The sequence below is a fragment of the Pan troglodytes genome, chromosome 10, assembly GCF_028858775.2.
Source record: "Pan troglodytes isolate AG18354 chromosome 10, NHGRI_mPanTro3-v2.0_pri, whole genome shotgun sequence".
Classification (NCBI taxonomy): Eukaryota; Metazoa; Chordata; class Mammalia; order Primates; family Hominidae; genus Pan; species Pan troglodytes.
The window spans coordinates 65,791,271-65,816,227 of record NC_072408.2 but is presented as its reverse complement, the minus strand read 5'-3'; the positions used below and the strand labels follow the sequence as shown (position 1 = coordinate 65,816,227).

Sequence of the window (24,957 nt, the reverse complement as noted above, 5' to 3'; positions counted from 1 at the left end):
GAACTGCTGGCTTCAAGGGATCCACCTGCCACTGGTTCCCAAAGCTTTGAGATTACGGGTATGAGACACTACACCCAGAGACTAGCATTATTTTGAACTTCCATTTTACAGATAAGGCAACGAAAAGTCTAGCAACTAGAGTTAGAGGTGAGATTTGAAACCATTTACTCAGGCTCCAGAGTATGTGCTTTTAACTACCACACTATGCTGTCTCAAAGATTAAAAAATAACATTAATACTGTTTTGATAAATTGTTTATTAAAAATATTCATAATTAGTACAGAAGAAATTTTAATATTTAGAGCCTAAGGATATGGGAAATTTAAAAATCATACTAATTTATTTATAGATTTTTTTATTGCAAAGAAATATAATACAGTGACTAATGAAAACATAAAATTGTATAAAATTAAAATAAAATTCTACAAGCCAAATGGAATAAAAACGTTAGTTCAAAATGGAAAAAGAATAATATAAAATTCCAAGAGCTGGCCGGGCACAGGGGCTCACGCCTGTAATCCCAGCACTTTGGGAGGCCGAGGCGGGCAGATGACGAGGTCAGGAGATCGAGACCATCCTGGCTAACACAGTGAAACCCCGTCTCTACTAAAAATGAAAAAAACTTAGCCGGGTGTGGTGGCAGGCACCTGTAGTCCCAGCTACTTGGGAGGCTGAGGCAGGAGAATGGCGTGAACCTGGGAGGTGGAGCTTGCAGTGAGCCGAGATCGAGCCACTGCACTCCAGACTCCAGCCTGGGCAACAGAGCAAGACTCCGTCTCAAAAAACAAACAAACAAACAAACAAAAATTCCAAGAGATAAAAGACGAGCTTATTGATATATTTTTAAAATATAATGGTAGATAAATCACTTTTAGTATTTATATTCCATTTGACATATTTAAAACAAGGATCTAACAATTTTATATTAAATTATCCACATCAACAATATATGGGAAATTATACTATTTGTAAATACTGAGCATTTACAACGAAAAATTTTAGGTGCCAATATAAATGTGAGAAGGGGTTCACGGGATTTCAAAATAAACTTACGGAGTAAGTGGACCAAAATGTTTAAAGAGCACTGCCCTAGACTATAAGAAAGAGCCCTCTTCTTAGCCTAAAGAATTTTCCTAGAACAGCTTGAAATCCACCCGGTCTAAATTGAGTGGTGCATGTGAAACTTGCCTGTAATGGCTCAGCCTCAGTTGCAACCTTATCATGGTTTGCTTACTAAGGCAGTGTTCCGCTGAAAATGTAGCTTTCCTCCTAACTTAAAAAAAAGATCAGGTTTTATTAATGCACAAAGTTTCACAAACCTGTGTTCCAAAGTAAAAACTACTTATTAGTTTGATAATTTAGTTTAACAAATTAGTTTAGCAAATTCTAAGGGTTTGAAGAGAGTTAGCAGTTGTATTATTTAGTTTAAATGCCTCATATTAGATATGAGGTCATACTATTCCAAAACAGTCACTTGCAACTTGATAGAGTCATAATCATTTAGTAATTATTAAGGGAATTTCAAAGTTTTGTCATATTGGGAATTATAATTCCTTCCGCAAATGAAAAGACATGCACATCATTATAACTAATTATTACAAGTGATTATTATAATAATTACTCTTCAATTAAGAAACTTGTACTTTGAACTTGCATGTGATTTATGATTAAGTGATGACAGATACTTACCAGAAAGAAAAATTCTACAATACAATGCAGATCACATGCAATAAATGAAACCACTCAAAATAAACACTGTTTTCCTAGGTACAATCCATCAGTTAAAATGTCAAAATAAGTATAGGGAGGTAATATTTATGCTAATGGTGAAGTATCTTGTATTGAACCAACACACTCACCAAAACAAACAAACAAACAAACAAACAAAAAATCCCACCATTTAAAACTCTGTACACAAGATTGAAAATAAGTGCTTCAAGGTACTGGAGAGTGATCAAAAACAGGCAGAAACCAGAAGGGAACCAATACTTTGAAGATGGGAACAGTATGAAAAGTTTCCTGTTTTTTGTGGCTTTTCATCTGAGGGGAGGGGACAGCTGGCACCACTGTGCAGGGCAGCTAAGATTCTAATAGAAACTCCTATTTTTATTAGTTTGAAAAATTTAAAGACAGAATCCAGAGCAGCCTTGATAACTGTAAAGCGAAGAGGAAATCCTGTAAAGAAGAGAGTCACAGAAGACTGTCCCCAATTCTGCATAATCTCTGCTCAAATATCTGGCTGACTTCTGGCCTACATGTGTGAAGCAGAACTCCAAATAGCCCTGGTAAGGCTGTAAGATCTCAACAGGGATTTCAGATGCCATCCCATTGCAGGAGATACAGTTGGGAAGTTCAAGTTCAGCCAAATTAACTGACTACTAAAACAAACACAATCAATTATATTGAGAGGAATATAAAATAATTAAGAATCTCTATCACGCCTGTAATTCCAGCACTTTGGGAGGCTGAGGTGGGTGGATCACGAGGTGAGGAGATCGAGACCATCCTGGCTAATACGGTGAAACCCCGTCTCTACTAAAAATACAAAAAATTAGCCAGGCGTGGTGATGGGTGCCTGTAGTCCCAGATACTTGGGAGGCTGAGGCAGGAGAATGGCATAAACCCAGGAGGCGGAGCTTGCAGTGAGCTGAGATCGCGCCACTGCACTCCAGCCTGGGCGACAGAGCGAGACTCCAACTCAAAAAAAAAAAAAAAAAAGTTCACTGAGTGGACTTAGCATATTAGTCAGTAAACCTGTAGATAAATAAAAAGAAATGATACGATCTGAAGAAATAATAAACAAGCCACATTTTTGCTTCTTTGAGACTGGAATGCAGCTTACAATTGTAATTGTCAGTGTTTTCTCTCTCTTTTTTGTGGTAAATAAAATAATAGTGCATTTGAAAATTGGTGGCATTGTAGAATTAACAAAATACAGAAGTTCATATTCTATTTCAGATAATCTCTATTTTTAAAGTCTGTGGGTCTAATTTTGGCATCTGGTTTTTATCTTTAAGCTTTCTCATGGTGTTTTGTTCACTTGTGCATTTTTAAATTATAGCACTGAGCTCATATTTCTTGGAATTTCTTCTTTGTGAATACTTGGATGCCTGGGTTGCATTATATGATTTGCTTCATTTGCCTGGGAATAGTACAAAACCCAGGAGTATGTTAAATTTCCACTTGAAGTTTTTTTGGAAAATACGGTGGTATGAATTCAAGGTATAAAACCTTATGCTGGCTGGTTTGTGATTATACATCCTCAAGGGAACTCTTTCCCCTGCATAGCCAATGTCAATGCTTAGGTCAGTGAAATTTCCTTATGGTGACCTCACAGTGAGGGTGTAACCCTTGAGAATCCCAGCTTTATGCAGTGAGACAGGATGTCTCTCATTGACTCTCCCTCTTGGGTGGTCACTGGGCTTTTTTCTTCTATTCTTCAATGCCTGCAAGGCCATGGAGTTTTTAGAAAGCTCAACTACGACCTTACTTAATGAATGCTTTCATAGTCCTCTTACCTTTTCAATGTCCCGCTTTCACCTGATTTTTGGTTTCTGAGAACTACTTAGCTCATCAGTATACCCACAAAGTGGATTTTAGAAAATATTTTATCTGGCAGTTTTTATTGTTTTTCCATAGGAGGATCTAGCTGCAGTATTGCCAGAACAAGAAATTCACCTCTATCTGTTCCTGTGTCTAACTACGGATATCATGTGAACTGAATGAGCCTTACGCTTTCTTTATTGACAGCTTAGTGAGTGACTTTTGAACCAGGGTTGCATGTCTTAAGGAACAACCCCATCTTGAGGACTCAGTAATTTAAAAATGGATCTGCTGGTGCTCTCTCGACCATGAATTCTGAGGTGGCGGAACAGAGGCCAAGGTTTTGTTAGGTCATAATGCTATCATGTTTGAACTCCATTCATGTGTCATGCTAGGAAAGGAGTGGTATTATCCCAGTCTTCCAGCTTAAACATTTCACAACACTAAATCCATACTCTTTCTCCTTGTGTCTTACAATTCTCCAAGCTAGATCCCTAAGCATATTCCATAATCAGTGGGAAAGGGAGCTGAGCACATCTGCACAGCCTCCTGTTTCGGTGAGTTTCTCCCAATAAATATGGTGCCAGATGGCCCAGTGTGTTTGCTCTTAGGAATTTCACATCTTCTCACTCTATAATGTCTAGAAGATCTGTAAATATGCATAAGAAGGAAAGTAATATAAAAAAGACCAATAAGATTTGAATATAAACAAAAAGTACCTCTAGAAATAAAAAGCATAACTGAAATATTAAATTCTATGGACAGGTTTATGAACACAACAAATCAAAATGATAAAAGAATTAACAATGTGAAATTAGACTTAATTAAATTATGGAGAATATAATATAAATGGACAAAAAGATAGAATATGAAACTAGAGTTAATAGAAATGGGGGAGAGTAAGAAAATTTAACATGCTTCAATACGAGGTCAAGAGAAAAAGATAAACAATGAATAGAGGCAGTATTAAAACAGACAATGGCCACAAGTTTTCCAGATTGGCAAGAAGCCCATTCCACAGGTTCAGGATTCCTAACATATCCCAAGCAGGATAAATAAAAATATATCCACATGTCAACTACCAACATGAAAATGCAGATGATCAAAGACAAAAGATCTTAAAAGTAGTCAAAGAGAAAACCCTGATTATATACAAAAAAAGTGGCAGAGTGGTGACCTACTGAAGCCAAGAATGGAAGCTAGAAGACAGAACACTGGCTTCAATGAGCTGAGAAAAAAATAACTGTCAAATCAGAAATACATCCCTAAAAAAATCTTCCAAAAATTAAATTGAAATAATGATATTTTAAATATACAAAACTAAAGGGGTATGTCACTGTCTTACACCTACTTCAGGAAATTTTGGAAATATTTTTTAGTAGAAAGTGCTTATTAAGAGGTATGTGTATGCATGTGTGTGTGTTGAGAGAGAGAGATTTACAAAAACAAGATGGGAATAAACTACTTGATAATAATAGGATATACGTCATGAGAGTCCTACTGTATTTACTGACACATTGAATAACTTTCCACTTTGTTTACAAGAGTCAGACCTGAAAGAGTAAAAGTTTGAAAAGGGAGTAAAAGTTTGAAAAGATAGAAAAATGTATCAGCCAAACACTAACCCAAAGAAATCTAGCATAGTTATAACAAATTAGCTATTTTACACACAATAAACTCTAATACAAAGACTAGAGAAAAGGTTCTAATCACCAAAAAGATATTATATTTCTAAATTTGTTTACTCCCAATAGCACCGCTTGAAAATATATATATAAAGCAAAAGTGACAGAATTCCAAGGAGAAATAAACAAATCTACATTAATGAAAAAATTTTAACACACTCCTTTCAGCAACTGAGAGATCAAAAAGACCAAAAGAGAAATCAATAACAACATAAAAGATTTAAATAACACCATTAACCAGCTTGTTCTTATACACCAGCACTTTTTAAAAATTTGGTTTCAGAGCCCCTTTACATCCTGAAAAATTATTGAGAACCCTAAAAAGCTTTTATGTATATAGGTTATTTCTGTTGATATCTACCATATAAGAAATTAAAACATAATTTAAGGAAACATTTCTTTAATCATAATTTTTAAATAATGATAAGCTTATTTCAAGTTAACATCAATTTTATAAAATATATTTTCTAAAACAAAAAAAATCAGTGATAAAGGGGTTTTGTTTTTCAGTTCTGGAAATCTCCTTAACATCTGGCTTAATAGATGCCTATTGTATCCTCCTACTATCTGCTTCTATATTCATTTTGTTTCAATATCACGTCATGTAGCGTCTAGAAAACTCCATTGTGCATTCATGAAAGAATGAGAAAAAGGCAAATAATATCTTAGTATTGCTATAAGAATAATTTTGACCTCATGGACCCCTTGAAAGGGTCTTGAGGAACCTTCAGGGTCCCTAGATGATATATTGACAACTGCTAGTGTATAATGTGCAAGAATTTGCACCTACAATGCAGAAAATACATGAAACTTTTATAAATGTTGATCATACACAAAAGAGTGGTGGTGATCTGTTGAGCTTTATGGCCCAGTTGGGTTTGATGACATATTGGGCCATAAAATAAGTCTAAATACATGTTAAAGATTTATATGTTAAAAGCCGTACTCTGTGATGACAATGAAATTACTTGGTAACCAATAATATAATCTCTTAAAGACCAGGTAATGACAAAGCTGCCTTCTTTCACTGCTTCTGTTCACTAATTGTAGGTCTAAGATGGAACCATAGGCAAAAATATAAGCAAAAATTATAAAGGTTAAAAAGAAAGAAGTAGTTTAAAGATGGTATGATTGTATATGTAGATGATCTAAAAGATTCTATTCATGAACTATTAGAACTAGAAAGTTTAGGCCGGGCGCAGTGGCTCATGCCTGTAATCCCAGCACTTTGGGAGGCCAAGGTGGGCAGAACACCTGAGGTCAGGAGTTCAAGACCAGCCTGGCCAACATGGAGAAACCCCATCTCTACTACAAATACAAAAAAACAGCAGGGTGTGGTGGCACGCGCCTATAGTCCCAGCTATTTGGGAGGCTGAAGCAGAAGAATTACTTGAACCCGGGAGGCAGAGGTTGCAGTGAGCTGAGATCGCACCATTGCACTTCAGCCTGAGCAACAGAGCAAGACTCTCTCAAAAAAAAAAAAAAAAGGAAGAAAGAAAGAAAAAAGAAAAGAACTAGAAAGTTTAGCAATGTTGCTAAATAAAAAAATTAAGACACAAAAATCAATTTTATTTCTATACACTAGCATTAAAAGGTTAAAAAATGTAAATTATAAATAGTACCTTTTATAAGAGTTTCAAAAAATAAGGAGTCTAAGAAGATTTGAGCTTTACACAGAAAACTGTAGAACATGAAAAGACACTAAAGAAGCTCAATAGTCGGAAAAGTATATCCAATTTCTTATCCATTATAAGAAAACTCAATATCATTAAGATGTCAATTCTCCCAACATTGATCTATATAGTCTCAACATAATTCTAATAAAAACTTCTAAAATTTTAATAAAACAGCAAAGTTTCATAAAATAACGAAGACAACTATAAAGACCTACAAAGCAGTTATTATGACAGTTATTTAAATTGTTTTAAGGCTACAACAATTAAGACTAGGTAGTATTAGCATGGAAGACAAAGGAACACAAAAGAGAAACCAAGCCAGGAGCAGTGGCTCACACCTGTAATCCCAGCACTTTGGGAGGTCAAGGCAGGAAGATCTCTTGGGCACAGGAGTTAGAGACCAGCCTGGGCAACATAGTGAGACCCCATCTGTACTTTTCTATTTTTTTTTTTTAATTAGTCAGATGTCTGTAATCCCAGCTACTTGGGAAGCTGAGGTAGATGGATCGCAGGAGCACAGGAGTTCAAGACCACAGTGAGCTAAGATGGAGCCACTACAAGCCAGGGAAACAAAGCAAGACCCTGTCTCTACTGTCTGTAAGGAAAAAACGAGAGAGAGAGAGAGAAGGAAACCAGAAACTGATATGTGTAAGTAGAAATTTAATCTGTGACAGTTTTGGCCCTGTAGATCAGTAGTAAAGAACTGGAGCTTCAGTGAATCATACTGAGACACTTGGTTATTCATATGGATAACAAGAAAGAAAAGATGGAAGGAAAAAAGTAAAGAAGGGGGACTCAGGTAAAGTGAAGACTTTAGACTTAAAAGTCAAAAATATGTTTTCAGAAATGTTTAGAAAACAATATGAACATTTTCATGACCTCAAGATAGAGAAGACCAGAATATAGTGTGAATCTTAGAGGAACAGACTGACAAATTCTACTACATTAACGACCCTAAGAAAAATCAGCAAGAGACTTGAAAAGGCACTTCGCAGGAAAAAAATCCCAAGTGGCCAATAATAATCATGTGACTATGTGATCAATCTCATTAGTAATTAGGGAAAAACAAATTACAACACAGTAAGAAAATATTTCATACGCGACAAGTTTGAAAATGTTAAAGTCTGATATATCAGCGTTGGCAGGAGCCCGGAGCATCATGAACACGCAAACTCTGCTGAGTGTGGTATATATTGTTACAACCAGTTTGGGGGAAGAAATAGGGCCTAATTAATAATGATGAAGATACACATGCCCTATGAACTGAAAAATGTCATTTGTAAGAATACAACCTAAGGAAATCCATGTACATATATATGAGAAATGTAAAGAATGTTCACAAAAGCACTATTGACAGGAAAAAAGTAAAAACCCAAATTTCTTTCCATCACCACATTCTGGATGATAAGTGATAGAGCCATTATCCAACTTACACAGCATTACATAGAGTATTACACAGCTGGGAAATGACTGGAATTTAGACGCCAGCAATAACAAAGATGGGTCTCAGAAACATAGTGTTGCATGAAAATAGCAAGTCACCAAATTACATATATTTTATGATTCATCTACATATGTGTATCATATAGGAATACAAACGTGGTGAAACCATAAAGTAAGGGAAAAATAAACACAAAATTCACAATAATGTTACCTCTGAGGATACTGGGAAGAGAATGGGTTGGCAGAAGGACACCCAATACACAAAGATCTTTTAAACTTTACATACAGTTTTAAAAAATTCTCTATCTACTCAAAGCTTAACTTTTAAAGTAAAATAAATAGATTATACAAAAGTAAACCAACGAACATGAGCTAAAATGGCACGAAGTTCAAATGTTTTATTACAAATGATAACCAAAAATTCAGCGTAGTTTAGCTATATATCTGCCAAGTTCTTTTTTTTTTTTTTTTTTTTTTTTTGAGATGGAGTCTCGCTCTGTCGCTCAGGCTGGAATGCAGTGGCATGATTTCGGCTCACTGTAACCTCCTCACGGGTTCAAGCAATTCTCCTGCCTCAGCCTCTCGAATAGCTGGAATTACAGGCACCTGCCACCATGTCTGGCTAATTTTTGTTTTTTGTTTTTTTTTTTAGTAGAGATGGGGGTTTCACCATGTTGGCCAGGCTGGTCTCGAACTTGTGACCTCATGTGATCCACCCACCTTGCCCTCCCAAAGTGCTGGGATTACAGGCGTGAGCCAACATGCCTGGCCTGCCAAGATCTTTTTTTTTCTTTTTTGGGATGGAATTTCGCTTTTTGCCCAGGCTGGAGTGCAATGGCTCGATCTCAGCTCACTGCAACCTCAGCCTCCCAGGTTCAAGTGATTCTCCTGTGTCAGCCTCCCAAGTAGCTGGGATTATAGGCATGAGCTACCACACCCAGTCCTTCCAAGTACTTAATGTGGAAAATTCTCATTCTGAATTAGCAGATCATCATGTAATAAAGGCAGAATTGAAAGACTACTAGTGAATAATTGTGTTTATAAAACATGGCACCCAGATAAATGACAAAAGTCCTGTAAAATATATTATTTACTCCTGGTTCATAATTAATTACATGCTCTATGGAGACAAGATGCTCCAGTAATGAAGTTTTTGACATTTCAGGAAAAATGTTTATTTGATCTGCTATTTCACAATGGTCTATCATCTGCTACAACATTCAATCTTCTATAAATAAGATTTCACAGTCATCACTGGAGCTGACTTCCTGAGGAAAAACAATAACATTTAAGACATCTAATTGCTAAAACTCAATATTCAAATTCAACACTTTATTTTTTCTCTCTACTAATGCTACTGCAAAGAAGTACATTCTAATCCTAAAGACAGACTGCCTGCTGGAAGGAGAAGAATTCCGGCTTCTCCTAACTGTTTAAAGACCCAGGCCTTTATATACAGAGCCACCTAAGCCCAGGATTCCACAGCCTGACTGAGTTGGTTGCCAAGTATTTGGCCTGAGCAGAATTTAAAAACATACACCGTGTTCTGGTTCATCTAGCATTGCTCTGGGAAAAAACAATGCAGTCAGTCCCAGGGGACACCACCCTGCGCTGCTAGGCTACTGAGCCAGAGATGCACAGAATTAAGGAGGGGGGTGGGAAGCAGCCTGTCTCATGAAATCATTCTAGATTTCTGCCCTCGTTTCTGCCTGTGCAATGTCTCAAACCAGCTCACTAGCTGTATTTGATATCTTTCTTTACTCTAAGACAATAGCAATTAACATGAAAGCTGCTCTTTATAGACATCGGGAACATTTAAATACAATATTTACTCTGTTAGTTACAGAGATTCCAAGCCATCTCCCAATCTTAATATAACCCCAGAGAAGCTCTCCCTAGATTTTTAGTAAAGTCCTTTTCAATCTACGTCTGATTCTGTGAGCTCAAGAGGAAACAGGGCATGTAGCCAAGACAAGCATATAAACAGAGGTACAGACCGACTGCCTTTCTCCAGGAGGGCAACCAACCCTAGACTCTCTTCAGTTGTTTGGGAATTAGATCCGTCTTCTCTCCAATCTCATTATACCTTTATAATAACATCTGACACTATTGCATCCCTTACCCTTTAACAATCCAAAAATTCCATCCCTGGTTAAATGCTGGCCATACCAACATGGTGCTCTCCAGCCACTGAAAACAGACCAGAAAAAAATCAGAAGGCCAAGGCAATACCATCAATCTAGAGATTATCCTAAAGTTCCGAAGACTTACTTAGATTGAGAAATTAAATGTAAACATAAAAGATTATCCCTTCCAAATATCTACACGACTTTTAAGTAGCACTAGATGTAGTTAAGAGATAATGAATTATGTACACAGGAAAACAGGACAGCTAACAACCTTCTCCACAATCTTCCAGGATGCACTGCTGAGCACAGCAGGGGTATAACTCTGCTGCTCTGTCCTGATGAGGCTGAGAGCAACTTCAAATGCAATTATTAAATAAATAGCCCAAAATGTCAAAATGCAGCATAAAAACCATAACACATAATGTCTCAGCTTCTCTGTATTTGGTAAGATTCAATGTGTGATTTATTGAGTCTGTACTATAGCACTGTATGATCAAAGCAAAAAGAAAAAGACAAAGAAAGGCTCAGTATTGTGGTCCCAGACTGATTTTCTGAAATAGAGTCAAAGATTTTGCATACTGCAGGTACAGCTATGGATTACAGTGATGCAGGAGCCCCCAACTCACAGAGAGAAAGTGCGGGAACTTGGGGGACCAAAACCCTGAAATGTATTTATTTATTTATTTTTATTTTTATTTATTTATTTTTTTGAGACAGAGTCTTGCTCTGTTGCCCAGGCTGGAGTGCAGTGGCGCTATCTTGGCTCACTGCAAGCTCTGCCTCCTGGGTTCACACCATTCTCCTGCCTCAGCCTCTCAAGTAGCTGGGACTACAGGCACCCACCACCACGCCTGGCTAATTTTTTGTATTTTCAGTAGAGACAGGGTTTCACTGTGTTAACCAGGATGGTCTCAATCTCCTGACCTCGTGATCTGCCCGCCTCAGCCTCCCAAAGTGCTGGAATTACAGGCGTAAGCCACCGTGCCTGGCCCTGAAATTTATTTTGAATGTCAAATATTAAGAGGATTTATTGTTTTCCTTCCCATTCACAGGCACTCAATTCTGCAGTTGTTGCAAAAGGATAATGAATTTGTAGCAGTTTTTTGTTGTTTTTTGTTTTGTTTTGTTTTGTTTTCAAGACAGGGTCTCACTATTGACCAGGCTAGAGTGCACTGCCACAATCATAGCTCACTGCAGCCTTGAACTCCTGAGCTCAGCTATCCTCCCACCTCAGCTTCCCGAGTAGCTGGGACTACAAGTGTGCACCACTGTGCCCAGCTAATTTAAGAATTAGGAGTTTAAAGTGAAGCAACGACTGGCCACACAACATTAAGTATCTTCTGCACGCCCAATAGCAGTAGAAACCCCTTTCGAAAAAGTAGGAGCTTTATTGTGATGCACAGCAATATTACAACTTTTGGCGGAGATTACAGTTTGCAAAATAAATGACATAATGTAGTATCTTAAGCATCAGGCTCCGTTGTTAAAGCCAGCACCCTAATCCTCTGTGACAGGGAGTGAGGATCCATGGGGCAGAAGGGAGCGGAGCCAGATGCTGGGAGATCTCAGAGTTGGAAGGAAACAGCTGACAGCAGAGTACATCCTGTCAGTCCAGAGGCTCAGGAGCTGTGATCTGAATTCAGAACGTGGGGAGGAGGAGGCCACGCAAACCAGCTTCTCTCTCTGGAGCCTCCTGGACAGTCATGGCCAAGGAAACGCCAATGGCAGCTAAAGCAAACTGCCCACATGTGGGAAGCCAGGGAGTGCAGGGTTGTACAAGCTCGAACAGACCTTAAAAATCACCCAACTTGCTCATTTCACAAGTCAGGGAAAGGAATGACTACCCAAAAGCTTATCCTTAGGACACAGACCCCACGTCTCTAACCTAAGTCCTCTATCCCTCGTCACACAAAGCAGATGAGGAGCATTTGGTAGAAACGCTGACTCTCAGACCTGCCTCATGACCGCTGAACCAGGAATTATTTTGAAACAACATCCCCAGAAAATTCCCAAAAACGTGAAGGCTTAAAAAGCACTGCTCTGGCCAGGCGCAGTGGCTTACGCCTGTAATCTCAGCACTTTGGGAGGCCAAGGCAGGTGGATCACGAGGTCAGGAGTTTGAGACCAGCCTGGCCAACATAATGAAACCGCCGTCCTACAAAAAAAAAAAAAAAAAAAAATTACCTAGGTGTGGTGGCGGGTGCCTGTAACCCCAGCTACTAGGGAGGCTGAGGCAGGAGAATTACTTGAACCCAGGAGGCAGGGGTTGCAGTGAACCGAGATCACACCACTGCACTCCATCCCTGGTGACAGTGCAAGACTCCATCTCCAAAAAAAAAAAAAAAAAAAGCACTGCTCTAAACCACAGGTTAACTCTTCCAATCCAGCAAAGCACAGACTCTGGAGACAAACTCCCAAGTTCAAATCTCGACCCCTTTACTTCCCAACTGTGTGATCTAGGCAAATGCCTTAAACTCTCTGTCTCTCAGCTTCCCTCTGTAAAATCATCACAATAACCTATCTTATAGGGTTCTTGTGAGCGTTCTCAATAATTTGTCACTATTGTTCAAATTATGTTGGAATATCTGCTAACTCCACTGTCTCCCTACTAGATTGGGAGCTCCTTGGAGGCAGAGAATTTCCTGTGTATTCTGGATCTCTCCAGTTTGTGCTCCAGATGCAGTCTCCACTCTGCTTCTCATCAGAAGGCCAGCCGTGTGGTCACATCAATAAACTTCCCTACCTTCTGCTTTCTAGTTTCATGCACGAGGGGGAACCTGGCCCAAGAGCAGAGGACAGGAGGAAGAGAATTCAGGGTGTTTCTCACCCAGACTCCCTCACTGCTAGGTCACCTCAGGCTGACTGGTGACTTTATCCCTTCACAAGAGCATCTGGACCAAAGGTTCCCATCACAATGACTTCTGCAGGACTCTTGCTTCCCAGGTTATGGGTGATAACAGTTCCTCTGCTGTGACTTCCATGGGGTTACGGCCTCACTGGTGTAAACAGTCCCTTTGTAGATAATCCCCCTCCAACGATCCTAATTTGAATGTGCCATCTCTTTCCTCTTGTGGGTCACTATGTCTCCTTCCATTCACCCAAGAAGTATTTTATGCACGTGTACTATGTGCCAGATACTATTCTAGGTGCTGAGGACACGAAAGTAAAATATAAAGGACAAGATCCCTGCACTCTTGGAATTCATCTTCAGACTTAACACTGTGTCTGGTACAGAGCAGATGCCCTTCTAAAGGGATAAATATAAGTTCCTCTTCTCATTAAAACTTTTCCTCAACCCTGAATCAGAAGTGCTTACTATGGGGTTCAGCAAGAGCCTGCTGATTACATATAGCGGACATGCCAACGAGAACAAGAGATGGGGGGACGTAAGCCACACAAGTGACTCTGAGCCTTTGCAGAAGGGTGCAGTTGAAACAAGCAGCATATAGACTTGGATCCAAATCTACTCATTTTCATTGAACAAACTCAAGGACTCTGAAAATATTTTACCTGACAAAGTGAGATTTAAAAAATAAACACAGGAAGGTGAGCTTTGTGGCTTTTCTGACAGATCAAACCACTGCGTGCAGCCTAATTCCCACCAGCTGCCAAAGAACTACACCACAGGTGAATATTCATGCTTGTGCTTTTTTAAAAGATGAATTTCCTGGAAAACAGCCACATTTCTTAGGAGGCAAACAGGTTAAGCTAAATGTCTTATTAGGAATATGTGTCACTTAAAATTCTGAGTTTGGGCTTTGCAAGGTCATCTTTCCACATCGGCTTGAAAGTTTCATCAAAATAATACCCATGCCTAGAGACCAGGAGATGCTATTGATTCTTCTCTCCCGCTTTTCCTTCTCCAAAAGTCAGATTTACTGCAAGCAAGCAGAGGATCTACATTTAGAACCATCCCTGAGAAGGATCACTGGATGACAGCATTGTCATCTGCAGCGAGGATGGTGGCTACGAGCACTAAGACAATTTAATTATTTCCTGAAGCCAACAAAGATTTCACCTGCTCTTTCTTCAGCTGTTCCTAATTAGAATAAAAGCCAGGAAACCCAGTAATAATTACAGCTGTTAGCTTCCAAAGTCTTCACTCTCAACATAGTACTAATTCAGCTAGGGTATAAAACGGGAAGGAATCAGAATGGGAAATTCCATTCAGTATTTGTTTAAAAGGCCCTCACATTGTTGGTATTTTTGTTAGTGTTTAATATGAAGCATGAACTTTTTTAAATCCCTGTTTTACGCAAGTCACAGCAGGTTCCCTTGCAAGGATCATTCCATTAACAAGAAATTGAACAGGAGTGGGTACTATATATTCTTGAAGAACATCATGAATTGGAACTTGGAGGAAGGCATGCAGTCAAATGAACAAAAAAACAAAAATCTATTTTCTGCAGTTTTCTGTCAGTGAACTCTAGTTTTTACTAAAAGAGAATTTAATTCAGCAAATAAATGGGCTGATAATAATCTAAAAGTCTAGCAAAGTGGATTTTATTTGGTTTATTTATTTATATAAAAAGGCTGGAGTGCAGTGGTGCAATCTAGGCTCACCGCAACCTCCGCCTCCTGGATTCAAGTGATTCTCCTACCTCAGCCTCCAGAGGAGCTGGGATTACGGATGTCTGCCACCATGCCCAGCTAATTTTTGTATCTTTAGTAGAGACGGCGTTTCATCATATTGGCCAGGCTGATCTCAAACTCTGTTCTCAAGTGATTCACCTGCCTTGGCCTCCCACAGTGCTGGAATTACATGCCCACCATGCACGGCCGCAAATTGGATTTTAAACAACGTAACAGCAAAGCAGTAGAGAGTAAACTTGAAGCTCTTAGAAGAAAAGAAACTGTTCAGGAACTGTCTGCTCCTTTTTATCCCATTTATGCTTGAGGTTGCAATTTTTTGAATTTTTGCAATCAGACCTTGGCAATGACCATGAGCAGTAGGATATAAATAACTCGATAAGCAAGTAGTATCAATATATAAAAAAATTTACACTTTGGATCCATTTAAATACAAAAAAAGGAAATGAAATGCTGCGATACAGCTATCCAAATGTACACAGATTTTTCCAGTTATTGCAGCTACCACTTTTTATTACACACTTAAAAGATTTTTGGCAGCAACTGACCTAATTCTTCCAAGCCAGAATATGAATTCCCATATGGTTCTGTATTCTTTCCATTACTATACAGTTTTTCTTGGCTACTGTTTTCTTCTGCTCATTCCTTTTTCTCTCCTATAATATTCAAGCAACTTTACTCCCATTCCTATAAACAAAGATATGTATTATGATTATTTCTTTTGATCAGAATATTCTTATCCTGAAATTAGTCAATTAAATATTTATTCCATATAAATTATGTAAAATACACAGTATTAAGCATTGTTGTAACTTTTTTTTTAAAGACCCTAGAAAGACTTCAAAATCTTTTTGAAAAGGGCACACATAATAAAGGTTACCAATACATGGTAGCAAATGATAATTGCAAAATCAGTAAAGCAATACTAAATTCACTGGGCCACAGGATAAGGCGATACCAGACTAGACTGGTGCTCAGGAAAGAGTACTCAAAGGACTGACTTTACACAGGAAGAAGTTACTGAGTGAGTGGAAAAGGTGAAAGTACAGAGGTAGATGACAAGAAAGGAAAAACCATGGCAACCAGAAACACAATGTATATTTCAGTGGGAGTGAGCAGAGACATTCGGCTACAGTAAGCCCTTCCAGTAGGAAAGTATTGGGAGATGAGGATAATCAGATGGGCTGGAAGCCAATCAGCTTATGAACACCAAGAGAAAGACACCATAAAAGCATGGTTCAGAGATCGCCTTAAAGGCCAGAGAAATCCCATTGTAGACCTGGTCCCGCTATGTACTAGCCTGGATTTCCATATCCACAAAATGTTAATAACAGCACTGATCTCAAAAGAGACTCTTTATGTATTAAACTGCAAAACATTTATCATAGTGATTAGCATATAGTACGGGATTTAAAAAAAATTTACAGTCTGCCCTATTATTAGCCATGCTGAGGGGTCTGGGTATCCTTGTGTCATCATTAAAGGGATCTTGGTGCAGAGTGACATAACAAATCACTCTTCTGGCAAACAACGCCCATCACCCTGTCCAGAGGGAGGAGGCCACTCCCCACATCCCCTTTATGCAGGCTTCTCATGCCATTTAAAGTCAGTCCAACAACACAGATTGGAACTGGTCTCTTATCCACATAATTTCATTATGCTCGAGGGCCTCCAGGATAAAGCCTCTCACCTCTATACTCAGCTGTAGGTTTCCAACAATGTTCCAGTACCTTCTCCTATATATACTGAGCTTCCCAGTACAGTGAACGTGGACTTGGCTCAAGAAAGACCTGGATTCAAATAGTGACTGCATGTGTTACTTTTGACAAGTTCTTTTCTCTGAACTCAATTTTCTCCCATGCAAAATATGGAACATGAGATGTCAAGCCCTGGGCATTACCTACTTTAATCATCATAACAATCCTATGAGAGAGATGTTACATTAGTCTCATTTTGCCCATAAGGAAACTGAGGTCTAGAAAGGTTAAGTAACTTGCTGAGTCACAGATGGTGTGGGTGGCGGAAGTAGGCAGTCTGACTCCACAGAGTCTCCTTCATGTCCTCCTTTCTCACCTTCTCAGAATCCTGAGGGGGTAACTGCATGGGTCAGACCCAGGCCTAGGGCCTACCTGATGTGACTTAATCACCTATGAGAATGCCCTTGGTTAACATAAAAGCCATAATGAAGGGAAATCCTTAATATCCTCTAAAAAGTTGTTTACTTATTATCACATTATTTTTATGCCTAACACCAAAGAGCTGACAGCCATTTTAGTGACATAGGGAGGCTATAAAAGTCAGGCTAAAGTGCCAGCTGTTCACCACACTCTTATCTCCAATATTCCTTCTAGAATTAACAGCTTTTGATAAAAATTTCCATCTTCTGAACACATTCTGCCTTGTCACTCTCCTAGCTGCAACCTGACAAAATTTGCAGTCAGGTTGGCTTTATGCCTCAGTGTGAGCTTGAATCTCTTATGAGCTACTTCTCTATTCACTCATCAGTCTTTCTCTCCATTTCTGTGCCATCAATACTTTTTCTGAACTCAACACATCATGCTCTTTTCTTCACCTGTTTCAATATCGCTCTGCTCATTTTATTGTTTTACTTGCTAAGCTTCCCATGTCTTTGCTTTGACAATGCAAGGCCATTATTTTTTCATTGCAGTTTCCACAACATATTAATGCACTTGAAGTTGTTTATCTGTTTTTCTTTGAAGACCTACATCCAAGACTTTAATGGGGAAAATGTCTTGCTTCTGATATTACTGCTTAGGTCTTTGTGCCTTTTCATAATGCAATACTCCCCATTCTCTTTTACTTTGCCCAGGTACAGAATGTGTCCTAAAATAGATGTTGGCACACTGCTTTCCCACTGAGCAGACAAAAGGTATCTACTTAAACTATGATTCTCTTTTTCCTAATTCAATACTGCCTTTTGTCTTCTTACATTTCCACATGTCTCTTAATTTCCAGGAAAGTACAAATTATTCACAGGGATAATTTATTTCTCCTGAAATACCCTGCTGAGTTTGCCTGTCTCTAATAAAGGTCACACGCATTTACTAACCTGAAGAATAACTGGTATGCTCTGATTTTTTCAAGTGGGTTCTAGGAGACACAAGAACTCCTAATATGGATGAACTCCTGACCCTTCCCGGATACCAGTCCTTCTCCCTGCATATCCCACCATTTGGCATGCTCTGCCTTTGGGCTGCTGCAGTAAGCAGGTGGATAACCTGTGTCCATAAGCCAGACGATCATAAGTTATTCTGACAGTTCTACAAACCAAATGGAGGATGCCTATATATAGACACAGATAGATCCACATATAGAATCATATTTTTAAAATACCTGAGCAAAATACTTTAAGAATATACCACATTTCTCATGCCTTTCCTATTGGGCTGCCACACTAGCGATTTTTCAAAAAGCTCATTTAAAATAATAACTTAATTTTGCTTTAATTTCAGTAGTTGGTTATTTAGAGTTTTTATTTTCTTCTTTTCCTTTTTGGAACAGAAGCTGTTACGGTAAATATTTCCAGGAGGCATGACTCCTTCGGCTTCAAGACCATCTATTGCCACTTTTAACTGATTAAAGTGATTGCCTGGGACTGCTGGATCTATTCCAACTCTGTATAAATATAGTCAGAACATAACGTGCTGAATCTGTGTGTGTGAACTCTGCTTCTCACTAGTATCTGGCTTCTGTTACAAGCATTAGCTTCTTCTACACTAGTTAAAAATATCTAACCGTTAAACAACTAATCATATGTCAACCGTGTTCACATTCAACCCCAGAACTAAGCTGAACCTGGATTAGGTGAGCAGAGGTAAAGCACATGATAGAAGAAAACAGCAACACACATTCAGCATATAGACCTGCATGAAGACACAGAGTCCTCTGCATTCTTTAAGTAGGTGCCATCCTTAACCTGATCACTTTTTAAAGTTATTAGATTTCCCATCAAAACCAGCTTTCTGCTTGCACAGGAAAAACAGAGTGAATTAAGACTCAGGAGCCATGCTGCAGGGGCCTGATTTCCAGGTTCTCCATTATTAGCTGCATTTTTGCAGGGCAAATTACTTATCCTCCCCATGGCTCCCTTACTGAAGTTGCAAAATGCGGATAAGAATGGCACCAAGCACATAGAGTCATTATAAGGATTAAGTGAGTTAATTTACGTAAAGTGCTGAAAAGAGTAGGCAAATATAGTAGTCACTCAATAAATGTTAGCTGTATTACTAATTATGCTCAATATATTCTGCAGAATTATTTATTGGAATCTAGGATTATATACAGTAAAACTATTACCTCATCATGTAATAGGTGTTTAATAAATTCTTGTGAAAGTATACTCACTGAAGCAGGGCCATTTCATAAAATACTCTAGCATCAATGTTGACAGGCACGGAAGGAAGACTGCATTTTTAACTTGAGTTCAAAGCCTCACAATGTACATTGGGTATTGCTAAGAGTCACTGTTGGTGCAGATGCAGCTTCAGGACCAAGTAGGAGGTTGGGAGGGCCACATCCACCTACCTCCAGCTAAGCATCAACTGTGTAGCAGGTGTTGCCGTAGGTGAAAACAATGTACGAACAAAAAAGACAAATCTCTGAGTCAGCCTTGCATAATTTGGGGCTTGGGAAAAGTAGTTCTCTCTGGGTTACTTTGGATTTGCAGAGTCTCCTCGGGTCTATTACAGACTGTAGGTTGAGGAGATTAAGACAAGATGACACCTGAGGATTCCTGTGGGTACATTTTCTTCCTGGCCACATAGATCGTCCAGTCCATTCTCTCTGGGGAAATCAACTGTATGACCAGATTAACTAAGGGTGAAGCATAATTTACATTAGATCGTTATGGGCTCAGAAAGCAGCCAATATACAGAAATCCCAGGGCAGGCATTGCCCCTGAAGAGACAGCAAAGGCAATGAGACCAAAGGCTATGTTAAGGTAGACTTGAGCTCCACCAGTAGTTTCACTCCTTAGGTAAAGCCAAAAAAAAAAAAAAAAAAAAGGACCGGAAAAAGTATGACTCAATAGGAATATGGATGTTTATCACATTATTTTTTCATACTCCCCTGAATAACTTAAATTTATTCAGAACAAAAAAAGGAGAAATAAAGAAAAGTAACCTTTTCCTTACTTAAATTCTCTCTCTCTCTCTTTTTTTTTTTTTTTTTTTTTGAGACGGAGTCTCGCTCTGTCGCCCAGGCTGGAGTGCAGTGGCGCGATCTTGGCTCACTGCAAGCTCCGCCTCCCGGGTTCACGCCATTCTCCTGCCTCAGCCTCCCGAGTAGCTGGGACTACAGGCGCCCGCCACCACGCCCGGCTAATTTTTTGTATTTTTTTTTAGTAGAGATGGGGTTTCACCGTGTTAGCCAGGATGGTCTCGATCTCCTGACCTCGTGATCCGCCCGCCTCGGCCTCCCAAAGTGCTGGGATTACAGGCGTGAGCCACCGCGCCCGGCCGCTCTCTCTCTCTTTTTTTAAAGACAGAGTCTTGTTCGGTCGCCCAGGCTGGAGTGCAGTGGCGCGATCTGGGCTCACTGCAACCTCCGTCTCCCAGGTTCAAGTGATTCTCCTGCCTCAGCCTCCTGAGTAGTGGGGATTACAGGTGCCCGCCACCACGCCCGGCTAATTTTTGTATTTTTAGTAGAGACAGGGTTTTGCCATGTTGGCCAGGCTGGTCTTAAACTCCTGACATTGTAATCCGCCCACCTTGGCCTCCCAAAGTGCTGGGATTACAGGCGTAAGCCACCAGGCCCGGCCTAAATTCTCTCTCTTAAAAAACAAAAATAAAAAGCTAGTGACTCACTAGTGCGCCACCATGACTACGTGCAACACTGTGCTGGCATGCCCACAGCAAAGGCTTGCACAGAGAGGCATTAACTTTGGAATGTCCACAAAGTGATACTTAACCAGATACACACATAACACACACAATCCATGTCTCAGAAATGCCACACGTAAAGCAGTTCCACCGAAGAGCAGCACAACCATCCAACGTAACACTCGGCAGACAGAATAATCAGGAGCCCAGGATTGCCTCTATCCCGCAACAGCTAGTTCACTGCTGCGTCAGAGAGCTTTTCAAAAATTGTATTTAAAGACTGCTTACAGATGAAATGTGACACGTCGCACCCGACATTTCACTTTAAGGTGAAGAATGACTTTCTGAAAAGTGCTGAGCCGGGTGCTCTGAACAGAGACATCCTATTTCTCTCCAACACGATGATGCCATGGCTCAGAGCCAGGCAGAGCAGCAGCACCCAACATGCAAAACAGGGGTGGCCGGGCGTGGTGGCTCACGCCTGTAATCCCAGCACTTTGGGAAGCTGAGGTGGGCGGATCACTTGAGGTCCGGAATTCAAGACGAGCCTGACCAACATGAAGAAACCCCGTCTCTACTAAAAATACGAAATTAGCTGGGCCTGGTGGCGCATGCCTGTAATCCCAGCTACTTGGTAGGCTGAGGAGAATCACTTGAACCTGGGAGGCGGGGGTTGCGGTGAGCCCAGATCACGCCATTGCACTCCAGCCTGGGCAACAAGAGTGAAACTCCGTCAAAAAAATAAAAAATAAAAATAAAAAAAGGGCGGTGGGAAGGGGGAAGCCACTCAGGGAAAAGGGGAAACAGATTCCTGCTCCCAGGAGACTTCTGCCTTTCCCAACAGTTCTTTCTAGAAGTTGCTCCTAAATGTCTCCAGAAAACACCATAAGGGCTTGACCTCTACAGCCTGGGGCAGCCTAGATGGTGGAATCAGATGGATGTGGGTTCGCATCCTGGGTCTTCCACTCTCCAGCTGTGTCCTGCTGAGCGAATGATATGAGCTCCCGGAGCCTTGCTTTCCACATGTAGGAAGACCTACTTCCCAAGGGCGTGGTGACAGTTAATGAGCTGCACGCTGTTTACCTCCCGGCTTATAATAGGCATTCCACAGGGACTCCCTTTTCCTTTCCAATGGGAAAGAGATCATGAATAATGAAGCCAATCTTGCAAGACACTGAAAAGTAGCACCACAGATTTACTGAACAGGCAACTTATTATCCACCCCCTTTCTTCTCCAACTGTAGAAGACTGACTATCTTCAGATTAGGGTACAACAGTAAGTGCCAATTGGGTGCTTGTGTTGTACTGGGCCCCATGCTAGAGTCTTCACATATGTCACATCATTTACAATAATTATTACTAATTATTCTTATTTTATATATCTGGAAATCAGTTAATTGAACTTTTTACTGCTACTAAATGAAAAATCTTGGCCTTAAACCCATTTTATGTGACTCCAGAATCCATGTACCTAATCCCTGAGCACGCCACAGCTTCCTTATTGTTAAATGTAAACAAGGAAGGAAATTCTAAAATCATTTTTTGGGAAAAATTCCATCAACAGGGCCCTTCTAGTCAACATACTATTTTCCTTACGTGAATACCGAACTTTGTTTCTCACTATTCAAGCTCTAAAACTAAGAGTCTGGCCAAAGTGAATGCCCAGCAGTTAACAGCTATAGTCTCGCATTGAGCTGCACTTGCTACATCACTTAGGAATATGCAGTCAATATTAGGTTGCAGAGCTTCCAATTGATCAAGCCAGAAAAAGATATTTACTTCACATCTGCTCATTTTCTTTGCCAAGAAGAAAAGCAATTATCTGCTCTAGTACAAAATACAACAGCTGCTTGGACACAACACACATAAGAAAAAAAATGATTATTTTAGTTAGAAACCGGAAATCAAAATGATAAACTCAGCAAACTGAATGAATAATAGAAATGGATTGTCAACCCTGTGAAGTTTCCATTATTTTCTGTTCTTTAGAAGACAATCATCAATTGAGAAGGCTCAAGCCAAATAACACGTATGGATACATGACACAGTTTCCCTCTATCATGGGCTAAGAAAACACATGCACCCACAAATCTCCTGTTACCTTTTCTTAAATGTGAACACTCTGCAAAACTATAAAAATGGGTAAAGACATTTTTATATGAGACAACCTCAACAAACAAAATACTGAGCTTTCACAAATATGCAGGATTCAATTATGATAAAAATCTCAGAAATATCATTTTATCATTCTCAAAAATATAACAATATCAAATGCTTTGAATTTTCTTATCTTCACACTTAAATCATATGTTGCATCAGGCCTCATGATCAGACTTTCCTACATAGGAATCTAATTCAGATGAGCTTGCCACTGCCCTGTAAACCTTCATCTGCAGGTCAAAGTCCTCTGACTTCACTCCCAAGTTCCTTCATGACAGGACTCCTGCCTACCCTTCCCAACCTCATCTCCCACTGCTCACACCCTGAGCTGCTTGCTCATAGTTACATGCATTCATGTACACACACACACACACATACACAGAGAGAGAGAGAGGCATTCTGCAGTTGCACACCTCTGTGTCTCTGCCCAAGCTATGCTTTCTGCCTGGAGAGACTATCATTGTCTCATCTGTTAAGACTCAGCTTGAGCCAAACTTCCCAAGCTGGCTAAGGTCACCTCTCCTGTGATCCCATAATTCTGTGTACATACTTCTAGCATTGCACTTGCCATCCTCAGTGAAATTATCTTTTTATTTGTATGACTTCCCCACCAAGATGTAAGCTAATCCATGCTGGGCCAACCAGTCTCTTTTTTGAAAATTTTGAGTCAGGGCACAGGAATTCTAGTCTATTTCTTACAGAGAATTGAACAGAGAGGCTGTATGAAACTGGCACTGAAGCGGTCCTGCACTCATCAAATTTTAAAAAGTCAATCTTTTTTTTTTTTTTTCCAAGATGGGGTCTTCTTGCTCTGTTGCCCAGGCTGGAGTACAGTGGCATGCTCCCAGCTCATTGCAAGCTCCGCCTCTCAGGTTCAAGAGATTCTCATGCCTCAGTCTACCGAATAGCTGGGGTTATAGGCACGCACCACCACGCCCAGCTAATTTTTGTATTCTTAGTAGAGACAGGGTTTCACCACATTGGCCAAGAGGTCTTGAACTCTTGACCTCATGATCCGCCCACCTCAGCCTCCCAAAGTGCTGGGATTACAGGCGTGAGCCACTGCTCCCAGCCCCCATCTTTCTTTCTCTATTTATTTTAAAGGGATGAGGTCTCACACTGTGGCCCAGGCTAAAGTGAAGTGGTGTCATCATAGTTTACTCTAGCCAGGAATTCCTGGGCCCAAGTGATCCTCCTGCCCCAGCCTCCCAAGTAGCTGAAACCACAGCTATACACCACCATGCCTAGCTCATTTAAAAAAAAAATTTTGAGGAGACGGGGTCTGTGATGGTTAATACTAAGTGTCAACCTGATTGGATTGGAAGACACAAAGTATTAATCCTGGGTGTGTCTGTGTGGGTGGTGCCAAAAGAGATTAACATTTGAGTCAGTGGGCTGGGGAAGGCAGATCCACCCTTAATCTGGTGGGCACAATCTAATCAGCTTCCAGTGAATATAAAGCAGGCAGAAAAAACATGAAAAAGAGAGACAAGCCTAGCCTCTCAGCCTACATCTTTCTCCCATGCTGGATGCTTCCTGCTCTTGAACATCAGACTCCAAGCTCTTCAGTCTGGGGACTCCAACTGGCACTCCTTGCTCCTCAGCTTGCAGACAGCCTATTGTGGGACCTTGTGATCATGTAAGTTAATACTTAATAAACTCCCCTTTAGATATAGATATATAGATATATATATATCATCTCCTATTAGTTCTTTCCCTCTAAGAGAACCCTGACTAACACAGGGTCTCTCTATGTTGCCAGGCCTTGAACTCCTAGGCTCAAGTGATCTTACCTCGGCCTTCCACGGTGCTAGGATTATATGCATGAGCCACTATGCCCGGCCCAAGTCAGTCTTTACAAAGAAGGAAAAAGGAAAACAATATTAATTTT

The 24,957-nt window shown here is 39.9% G+C and overlaps 1 protein-coding gene and 1 long non-coding RNA gene across 10 annotated transcripts in view; one reads left to right on the top strand and one right to left on the bottom strand.

Annotated features, from left to right (window-relative positions):
• Positions 1 to 24,957, bottom strand: part of TMTC1 (transmembrane O-mannosyltransferase targeting cadherins 1) — a 290,900-nt gene that overhangs the window by 221,945 nt on the left and 43,998 nt on the right. The gene's annotated exons all lie outside the window — the stretch shown is intronic.
• LOC107967551 (uncharacterized) lies at positions 3,909 to 18,726 on the top strand. Its single transcript, XR_001708052.2, has 4 exons — positions 3,909 to 4,100; positions 7,365 to 7,552; positions 17,897 to 17,956; positions 18,589 to 18,726. It is a non-coding gene; the product is annotated as an uncharacterized LOC107967551 (long non-coding RNA).